The following is a 9804-nucleotide window of genomic DNA, read 5'->3' as shown; positions in this document are numbered from 1 at the left end:
AAGCTCTGGTTTTTTTTGCAATTCATGTTTTTCACTTTTCGCCATAATCTTGTTTTTTACAATTCAAGAATTCAATATTTTATTAAACACATAGCCAAAGTAGTACAATATGAGTATAAATGACTTATATAGCATTGAACATGATTTGTATAGCATTGAAAATGACATGTATATCTATGTACAGTTGGAGGTATGCAAAAAAAAAATGTATTCCCTTGGGATACACAGTATCTGCAAGCTGTTCTTCAGGTAAGAATTTGCGCTTGTAACTCTTGTGTTTGTGGACTTGCACAGGGGATTCTCGTTTGATGGTCCAACAGTAGTCTGACATCATAGTTTTGTCCCATCGCCCTTGATAACGCTCTTCCATTGTCTTCAGGTCTTGATGGAAGCGCTCTCCTTGCTAGCTAATCCTTGCCCTGTGCTAGATTGCTTTGGGCATGGCACCAAATATGCAAATATGTTCCTCCATTGACACATGGAAGAGGGTTGTAAGCTCAGTGGTAGAACATCTGCTTTGTATACAGAAGGTCCCAGATTCAATCCCTAGCATTTTTATACTGGGCTTGATGTACCAACAGTCTGACTATGGTCCTATGACAACAAGCCAACATGCTGGCATCTGTCTGTTTGGGGAGACAATGGAGGAGTGTGCCTGGAAGCTGCTGGAAGGCTGCAGTGTTAAGTATAGTAATTTAATTCACTGAAATTGTAAATGTTTGTATGCATTACTATGTGTTTAAACTTGATTGGTTGGAAACTGAATTCAAGAGAGTTCTCTAGTAGTTCTCATGTGATTGGCTAATGTTGGCCACATGGCAGGTATCTAGTGAATGAGAGACTCCATTTTGTGTGAAGCAAGATGACTGTGTTTTAGAATCCACTGTGAATATTCGCAGGGAAACCAAACACATCACTTGGGAAGACAGGCGAACTAATGGCAGTGTACTAGAAGAAGCAAAGATCACCAGTGTCGAAGCAATGCTTCTTCAACATCAACTTCATTGGACTGAACATATTGTGTGGATGCCTGGTTATCGTCTTCCAAAGCAACTACTCTATTCTGAACTTAAAAATGGAAAGGGTAATGCTGGTGGTCAACAAAAGAGGTTTAAAGACTCTCTCAAGGCAAATCTACAAAAATGTAGTATAAACACCGACTGGGAAACTGGGAAACACTGGTCTGCGAGTGCTCCAATTGGAGAACAGCCTTTACCAAAGGTGTCATGGGCTTTGAAGACACTCAAATCCAGGACGAAAGGGAGAAACATGCTAAGAGGAAGGCATACTTGGCAAACCCTCAAAATGATCAACTCCTGCCCGGAAACCCATGTCCCTGCTGTGGAAGGACGTGGGGATCCAGAATTAGCCTCCACAGTCACTTGCAGACTCAGTGTTAAGACCGTGTTCATGGAAAACAATCTTACTCGGCTATGAGTGATCGCCAAAGAAGAAAGAAGAAGAACACTGCTAAGCTGAACAGAGCGTTGGAGTGTTTCTTCTCTGCTTGAAAGAAAGAGCAAAGCTGCAGGAGAAGGTAAAAGGGGAAATCTCTCTTAGGAGCTGCAAGGCATGGCCTAATTGAGACACAGAAGGCTGAATGCTGAGCTCTGGAAAGAGAGGAAAGTACAGTCATTTGGAAGTTGGAAGAAGAGACTGTAAACCCCTGCTTGGAAAAGCATGTGACTGTAAATATTATTTTAATTCATCTGTAAAGTTTTGAATGTTAAAGTCTACACATTGGTTTAATTTCCAAAGAAGAGTGAGTGAGTGAGTGAGTGAGTGAGAGAGAGAGCTTCTTTGCTGTGTTTCCGCTACTCTTACTTCAACATGCAGTGCTGCTGTGTTTTTAGACACTTATGTAGAAGAGACATGTTTTGTTGCAGCTGGGGCAGATGAAGGCATCTGGTTGTGCTGCTACAGGTGCACCATGGCGTACTTTCTCTCTGTGCTCTTCCTAACAGTCATTTCTGCTCTGGTCACTGCTATGGATACACAACTTGGCTGCCCATCTCCAGGCATTGCGGTCATCTGTGAGGGAACATATTTACATTTATTTAGGATATTTCTTGTTAATGCACTTTCTCCAAGCAAGACACTATATGGTGACAAGCAGCTCTTCCTTTATCAGCTCAAGCAAAGGCGTTGACTGGGTCACAAGCATAATCCAAGAGCAGCATGGGTAGCATTAACCTAGTCAATATTGCTTGAGGTGAGGAAAGATAAAGCATGACTGGAAAGGTCAGGTGACATCATAAAATTTTGAAAAACAGCTACGGTGCATTTCTCCCTAGCAGCCACAACTGCTCAATTAAGCAGCATTGGAGGGCAAAAGGAGAAGAAATAATTGGCCTTTAAAAAAAAGCATTTATAAGGCTGTAAATCTGGAGTGACTTCCTTGAGTACAGAGAAGTTATTCCAGATTAATCTGGACAAAATGGACTTAAATTTGATTTGCAGTTTCTCTTAATAGAATACTTAGTGCCAGAGATAAGAATGGAAAGGCGTGGTAATGAACTCGAAATCTCCCATTTTCACAGTGCCTATGTCATATCCTGAACAGAATTGTATGAAAAGATCTGTACTATGGAAGTGTAAAATTAAAAAGCAAGGCCGAGAAAGGAAGAGACTGGTGGTTCTTGGCTTCGTTGATTTGAAGTATCAACTCCTGGCAAGTTACGTTAATGTCGCACCAGTTCCCAGAACCACAGATATGGCATCATTTTTGCATCGCACAACCTGCCCTCCTCACAGCAGAGCTTCGTGGAGGTTGGCGGTGGTGTCCCTGGTCTGGAAAAGTCTCTCTATTTATTTATTTGAATATTTATAAGGCACACGTTCTTGGCTTCGTTGATTTGAAGTATCAACTCCTGGCAAGTTACGTTAATGTCGCACCAGTTCCCAGAACCACAGATATGGCATCATTTTTGCATCGCACAACCTGCCCTCCTCACAGCAGAGCTTCGTGGAGGTTGGCGGTGGTGTCCCTGGTCTGGAAAAGTCTCTCTATTTATTTATTTGAATATTTATAAGGCACACGTTCAGAAAAAAATATATAGCAAGGTGGTGTGCTTCATATAAAATTGTAATAGGAGCAGTAAAAACACCAGTAAATAAGTACTGGTTCATAAAAATAAATCCACACCAGTTTTAGGAGTTGTCTAAAAGAAAACAAGAATGATTCCTGCCAAACTTCCACTGTCAGGGAGTTCCACAGGGCAGGGTTTGCTGTACTAAAGACTCGGTCCCTAGGGAAGAGCAACCGAACCTCAGGGTTGTGGGGAACCACCAGAGGTGCTTTGCCATCCCTGCTGTACCAAAAACTTGAGAGAACTGCCTTAGAGTGATCTCTTCTTGTCTGCCAGAGAAAGAACTCCCATCAAATCAGTTCCTGGTTCTGCCTCCACATTAGGTTTAGCTGACCTAGAGAAATCTGGGACTAGCCACCAGCCTCAGTAAACTGTGTGAGCAAGTATATCTGACAGGAAAACGCTTGTATCTAAGAAAGCTACATTCATCTTCTTTTGCTGTCTGGCTGAGACCTTACTCACCTTGTTCAGGACCTCAAGATTATTATCATTATCAGTGCTTTTTTTGGGAGTACTCAAGAGTATGCAGTACAGGCAAACCTCGGTTGCCGAATGCAATCCGTCCGGAAGCCCATTCGGCTTCCGAAACATTTGACAACTGAGGCACGGCTTCCGATTGGCTGCAAGAGCTTCCTGCCCTCAATGCGGAAGCCGCGCCAGATGCTTGGCTTCCAAAAAAGTCCGAAACAGGATCATTTACTTCTGGGTTTCAACATTCTGGGAGCCAAATGTTCCAAAACAGAGCTGTTCGGAAACCAAAGTTTAACTGTAACCTTCCCCCACTTCCAAATGTTTAAAAGTGTGGTACCAGCACCCCCCCCCCCCAAAAATCACTGCTCATTATTATTATTAATACACCAGTAGACATACCGGTAAATTTGATGATGCTCTGCTGTGGCAGTATAATAGAAGGACACCTATTTGGTAAAGTCAAAAGGAAAGCGGGAAATGCCAGAAAGGGAAAGACAGGGTTTTCAGGCAGGGCTGTTCCCCAGCCCACAGGAGCCAACCCCTAGGGGTCCAGGTCCCTTCAGCCCCCCTCCCATAAAAATATTTGAGGGGACTGCCCCCCAGTTGATGGGCCACTGCCATTCAAATGGTGTGTGTGATTGATTATGCAGGGTAGGGCTTACCTGCCCCCCCCATTTTATTTTAAGTTGGCACCCTGCCCAGCCTACTAGGAGATATGCTGTGGATTGAACCTGGGCAGCTTTTGTATGCAAAAGTATTTCCTCTTCTACTTAAACAATGGTTCCCTTCCCCAAAGTCATCCAATCACAAGTACTAATAATTGAGCGTCTCTTATATTTGCATAACTGCAATGATAGTGGCATTGTTAGGGTGCCAGCAAGTTGGCATGCTGAAGTTGCCAGCAGTCAGAATCAGATAAGCCAAGGTCAAATAGTCTGGGTCAGAAGCCAGCTGAAGTCAGGTATCAGCACGGGGTCAGGAGAAGGCAAAGTCAGGAACAGTCCAAGTCAGGAACCAGCCAAGTCAGTCAGGAACAAGCCAGGAGTCAGGAACAGAACAGCAAGAGCAACCACACACTCAGCACAGCAGTTGCAAGTGCTACCGAAGGGAGCAGCCGGTCTTTCTTAAGTAGCCGGCCTGTAACCACGTCTTTTATGAGTTGCAGCTGCCTCTAATTGTTCCCTGCATCTCTCAGCTCTACGCTCTACAGCTGAGAAGGGAGGAGGGGAGGGGCCCTGCCAGTTTCTCTCCTCACAAGGGCCTGATTCTGGCTCGACTTCTTCCTCCTCCTGTTCTGGTCTTTCCCTCTCTCCATCTGACTCTTTCCTCTTCCGAGGAGTGCCGCCACCAAGTCTTCTCCAGGTAGGAACTCCTCCATTTACCCCGGTTCTTCCGTGGGTGCAGCCCTCGCCAGGGGGGGGGGGCTTGCCACCACTCCTCCTCATCTGGCTCAACCCTGACAGGCATGACATTATCTTCTAGGGGAAACAATTTTCTGTTGTATTTCAGTTTCATTTTCCATGCCATATCCTGACAACAGAAGTATTCTCAAGGCAAAATTGGAGGGGGGGGAGGCAGAATCCTGAGAAACAAACAGATTAGCTGCCTTTGGGGGGCATAGACTGCCTCCTTGTCTAGAAAGGCATAAAAGAAGGAACAAAACCTGAGATGCAATTGAAAGGCTTCACCTGGCATATCAGATAAACAGGAATAATCAGTGTGTGCCTGAAGAATCAGAACCAAAGCTGCTTCTAGGGCAGTTGCCTAGGTTCCCCCCTCTTACAGTTTTGGCCTTTTTAAAAAACAAAGCAATGGGCAGTTAAAATTAAGAGGGTCTTAACAAGAACGAGGAAGAAGCTGACAAGAAGAATGCATCTATGTCCATGAAAAACACGAGCAGCTTCAAGAGCAACAATAACAATAACAACCACAATATTTTTATTATTTTATATTGCTCACCCATCTGACTGGGTTGGCCCCAGCCACTCTGGGCGGCTCCCCGACAAAATATTATAACACAGTAAAACAGCAAATCAGAGTGGTTCTTTTTTATCAAAAGTTACCTCACAGTATATCCACTGGGTAAATATTATTTTTCCTCCTACCTCACCCAAAGGCTATCGTTTTGGTACCACTTTTATTACAGTATATACTGTACAGAGTTCTGTCAGTTTTGAAACGTCAACTTGACATCATAACCGCATTTCACAGAGTTTGAAATTCTCAAGTGACATTATCACCTGCATTTCCACATCAGAAGGAGCTTACCCACCCTTCCCCTCCACCCCAACACTCCTCGATGTGTCTATTTTGGGAACAGCATCGATAAAGCGGGTTCAGACAATAAGTACAGCTTTCTCCTGCCCTTGGAGTTTGCTTTCTGGGTCAGAAACTGGCAATCTCACCTACTTGACTTTCCTTGCAGTGTGAGTGGTGGTCATTATTTTAATTCTTTGCAGCAGACGGAGAAAGAACAATAACAGAAAATCTAGTCAGCTTTGTGCAGAAAACCGAACAGCACCTTCTTTTTAAAAAACTATTCCCACCCCCACCATTCGTACATACTTGAAATTCATAGCATGGAACTTGAGGGGAGCAGAACTGTGTCCTTTGGGTCCTCTGGCTTGGATAGCCACCCAGAATATGAGTGCTTCTCCCTCACACCTCCCCCTTCAGGATACGAGAAGTTTATGATGTTTCATCTAAATGCTAATATTTTGAAATTAATAAATCACTGCAATGAGAATAGCAGAAAGCCATTAAAGAAAGGAGAGAAACCCAGAAAGGTCTTATGTCCAAAATTTCATTCCCCAGAGGATGCAACAGGAAAATATAGAACTGAAATCATTTACCAGAAATTTAGTTATTGCAACCATCCCTGTTGCAACCCCCAGTATAAGAGAATTTCTCCATTCTAACGAGTGTTTGTGTATGTGAAGCCTCTGACACATGCACAGAGTTCCTTCACTTGCAGGGGCTAGTCCTCTCTTGTTCATGTGGAACTGATCTATGTGTATATTCCTTTGGGTGTGTATCAGATTTCTCCTCTGAAATGGATACAATGCACATGAGGGAAGAAAGTCAACTCTGGAATAACCCAGGGCCCTGCAGCAAATGATTTGCTTGGGAGAATTGCAAATGTAAAAGGAAAGAACCTCCCCCTGAGCTTATGCAATGCGACTTGCAGTGGATTCCTGTGCATGTTTCTTAGAAGCAACTTCGACATAGGCCATTGGGGCTCACTCCTGGTAAGTATTGCAGCTGTAAACTGCTGGTGGAAAGACATTGGGTGCCAATTGTGCTCTTAACCTGTGTTGAATTTGCTTTTGCTGCGAGTTTTATATTACTTGCACTTCAGCTGTTGTCTGACCTGTTTCATTGTTCGGAGCTGCCTGGCAAACCAAGGTGAGTTATAAGCTCTGCAGAGGCGGAGAGGTCACATAATCATAGACTCGAAGAGTTGGAAAGGACCACCAAGGGTCATCTAGTCCAACCCCCCCTGCAAGGAAGGAATCTTAACTAAAGCATCCATGACAGATGGCCATCCAACCTCTGATGAAAAACCTTTAAGGAAGGAGAGTCCACAACCTCCCAAGGGAGACAGCTCCATGTTAAACAGCTCTTACTGTCAGAAAATTCTTCCTGATGTTTCGTCAGAATCTCCTTTCTTGTAGCTAGGAATGATTCTGTTAACGACTTTTCCCCTTCTTGCCATTATATTGCAAGACAGGGCCTCAGCAGGAGCACCAGCTATCCCAGCCTGAAAATCTCCCCCATAGCATTTAGGAATTCATAACCGAATTCCATATTTCTCTGGTGGTAAAACAACCCTTCAACACACACACACACAGAGGGCAGAACAGCTACTGCCAAGCCAAGCCACACCAGAGAATTTTGTCATGTAGCCAATTCAGATTTAGTTTAGCGATGACTATAGAGAGGACAAATTGAAGCTAACTCAGAGTAAGGTCTACCCTTACTATGAATTAGCTTCATTTGCCCTCAGCAATGTTGTCATGTAGCCAAATCCAAATGATTATGTGATGTTCTTCGTTAATGAGAAAACAAAGGCTGGTTTCAAAAAAATTAATGATACCAAAGCAGGAACTAATTAGGCAGGGCCTTGGAGTGCTTCCATTGCCTCTATGTCAAATATTGGTGAGGCGTGTGCAGCCTTTTAGACAAACTGTAAACACTTTTGCTCTTCTTCAACACCCTCCATGAGAGATGGAGAGTATTTCTTTGGCTTGGGAAAGTTTCAGCAGAAAGCCAGCTCAGCTTGTCTCGACTCTATCACAGCATTATGCATTTTCTGAGGCTAAACAGTCAGACACTATTCTTATGTATCATGTGTACATGTTAATCTAGTTCATAAACACATCCATGACTGCCATGTAGTTGGACATTTCATCTGTATCTCAGTGCACATTTTTTTTTGTTTAGTTTTTTACAGGGTCTCTGGCACATGCAGATTTAGGGCAGTGCAAACCGGTTACATTGCGCTGGGAACCGAGCCATTTGGACTTTCTGTCTCTGGGACTAAAAGTTGGGGCCCACTCTGCCATGTGCCCCAGTCAGACATCAAGTGCAAATGATTAAAGAAACTGAGAAACCATACCTGACAGGGAAACGTCAAAAGCATCTTGTGAACAGGAGATATTATATTAGCTGGTATCAAATTCTAGCACATATAGAAGCAGATGTTGTACACCAACACAAACAGCACATCTCGCCTCCAGGAAACTACCTCCCTCCCCAATTCACTGTGCTCATGTCTCTAAAACACCTATTTAACTGATCCAGTGTGGTGTAGTGGTTAAGAGTGGTAGACTCATAATCTGGGGAACAGGGTTCGCATCTCCACTCCTCCCCATGCAGCTGCTGGGTGAGTTTGGGTTAGTCACACTTCTCTGAAGTCTCTTAGCCCCACTCACCTCAGAGTGTTTGTTGTGGGGGAGGAAGGGAAAGGAGAATGTTAGCCGCTTTTGAGACTCCTTCGGTAGTGGTAAAGCGGGATATCATATCCAAACTCCCTCCTCCTCCTCCTCCTCCTCCCTCCTCCTCCTCCCTCCTCACACAGTTTTGTTGCATTTGTTGCATTTGATAAATGATAAATTTGATAAATGACAAAACCACCCAATTACCAAGAGGAACAATGCACACTACAGTAAGTTGCCATTTGGTTATCTCTGTTCACCTTGCTAATGACCAAATTCAGGGACTGCAACTGCTCAAGAAAACTATTATAATGAAAACTTTATATTCTGATTCCCCCTTTAAATGTTGAATGTTCCTAACATTAATATGTATGTAAATTTTAAAAATTGATAGAATTTTCACTGCCTTAATTAATTCTGCCTTTCTCTTTCTTCTTTTGCAACTGATTAATCTTGTTTATATTCAAGAGCAGGTCTTTGTTTCACTCTGTGAACAGGGATGGGAAAACCTGACCATTTCACTTTCTCCCCATTTCTTGTTTTTACCACCTTAAGCATCAGTTGTGGGTTGTTTTTTTGTTTTTAAACTGACACAAAAATTTGCCAGCATTTTTATGGTATTTCTCCTGACATACAATCTCTTGGAGGCAATTTCCCCTAATATATACATCTTTGGAAGCTAGGTCCCCTGACATAATACATTTTTTTTTTTTGTATGCTATTTCACCAATATGTTTGTTTTTATGCACATACAATAGAATTGTACAGATACTTTTGCTGTACAACTACATTGCAAAATTCGGAGGCATGTGAATTTCAAAGGACAACTGGATGGTTTCGGGAAGGGCAAATTAGGCAGGTTTGCATTAAAATGTTGTGACTTTGTGCCCCAAATTTGAAATGACCCCTAGACTGTAAGAGCAATGACCTATTTTATTACAGCCAACATGCATTTTCTAGTAAGCCAAAGTGCAAAATATATGAAATTTGACCCAGCTAAGGCCCCAAACCAACCAATCAATCAAACTCAGTTCCTTATAACCCTGACAACATCCTCTCACATCCACATGACAACACTGAAAAGGCTTTAGATCAGAAATATGTGGATGCCAATAATTTATTACAGAAGAAGACACATCGTATCATAAAGTGATGGCTTATTGCTCTTCCTAGGTGTATGCATTGTGCAAGAACTCTTTTAACAGTTCCAAATCCTTGCCAGGAAACTTGGATAATATAATGCGATCTGTCAGAAGAGTCAAATTAAATTTTTAGGGGGGGGACCCAGCAGGAACAATGTGTAGTTA

This window comes from Lacerta agilis, chromosome 11 (assembly GCF_009819535.1).
Source record: "Lacerta agilis isolate rLacAgi1 chromosome 11, rLacAgi1.pri, whole genome shotgun sequence".
NCBI lineage: Eukaryota > Metazoa > Chordata > Lepidosauria > Squamata > Lacertidae > Lacerta > Lacerta agilis.
Note: the sequence above shows the minus strand (reverse complement) of the source record.